Raw genomic sequence first — 1,362 nt, 5'->3', positions numbered from 1 at the left:
GGAAACCTGTATTAAGAAATTGGTTTGAAATAAACTGTTTGTCGGTATAATTTTCAAAAAAGTAGAGAAATTGAGGAATCAAAGGTACAACAAGCCTGTATACAACTAAGAAATTTTTCGTGCAAAACAAGTCAATTTTCTATAACCACCAGTATTTTATTTCAAAAAATTATTATTATATTACACAAAACTATGGCTTATGATATACAATAAAGGAAATATTTTTATTAGTACGTTGGATGCAGTTACTTGTCGTTAGTTAGTAATTGCTTCTTCAAAAGAGTAATATTCTATGTTATTAGGACTAAACTAATTAATTTAAATTTTCATGCTTTCTATCCAGATGAAAGATATATTGAATTGTCCAATTTCATCGATTTTGGCTAACTTTTGTTGGGCGGATTTGTCTTATAAGCATCTGAAATTGCAAAGTTATACAAAATATAAGAAAAATATTATCAAATTCTATCGTTCATATTGATTTTTAACTTACGGTTTTCAAGAGTGTTTCCTAGAGCCAATAAGGATATCAGCTTAATTAGCATTAAACAGTAAGAATATTCAAAAAAATACCATTACAAGACCTGTTTACCTGCAAGTGAAAATAATAATTTTTAATAAATTTAAATTTTAGTTTTATTAAAAACGGACAAAATACCGTTTATAGAAAACTTACCACATTGAAAAATCCATCCAGTTGGTACATTATTGAAATCATATCCATGGACTAATGGGACGTTTTTGAAATTATTCTCAGAATATATTTGAAATAAAAAATGAAAAAAAAATTAGACATAATTTCCAATTGTCAGTATAGCATTTAGTATTTAAGGTGGATATTAAGTTCGAGTTTAGAGGCTAAAATCGCAATTTTCATGATACGTTTTCTTTAATAATCCATTATAAAAAAATAATCTGTATAAAAAACTTGGTTTGGGCTATTCTCCATCAAGTTATATTTAAATTTGTATCGGAAGACGTACAATTTTACACTTTTCTTAGTAATTTATTTTTATTTTTAGCGTTTAAACTCGAACTTAGTACTCACCTGTAGGAATTGATGTAACATAAAAAATATAGATTCAAAAACATGGTTGCTTCTCAACCTGTGATCCAGATGTAGAATAAATATAGATCATCCTATTACCACTCATGTTGTATATTTTTTATGTAAATCAATTAAAAATCCGCACTAATTTTAAACTATTAACAGAAATATACAGTTCTTTAATCTGTTATTTGTTTTTATCAATAAAAAGCGTTTCTGATTACTCTAACATCACATCATTCACTTCTCAGTTTATAAAATGTTTCGAAATAAATGTATTTTCATTAATAATCACCAATACCTCACGTACAATT

The 1,362-nt window shown here is 26.2% G+C and overlaps 1 long non-coding RNA gene across 1 annotated transcript; it reads right to left on the bottom strand.

Moving 5' to 3' along the window:
- Nucleotides 1-332: 332 nt before the first annotated feature.
- Nucleotides 333-787, bottom strand: LOC142223170 (uncharacterized). The gene is made up of 3 exons (XR_012718611.1): nt 677-787; nt 494-592; nt 333-418 (listed from the first exon to the last, which is right to left on the bottom strand). It is a non-coding gene; the product is annotated as an uncharacterized LOC142223170 (long non-coding RNA).
- Between the last annotated feature and the right edge of the window lie 575 nt (nt 788-1,362).

The sequence above is a fragment of the Haematobia irritans genome, chromosome 2, assembly GCF_050003625.1.
Source record: "Haematobia irritans isolate KBUSLIRL chromosome 2, ASM5000362v1, whole genome shotgun sequence".
Lineage (NCBI taxonomy): Eukaryota > Metazoa > Arthropoda > Insecta > Diptera > Muscidae > Haematobia > Haematobia irritans.
This window is presented reverse-complemented; position numbering and strand designations above follow the sequence as displayed.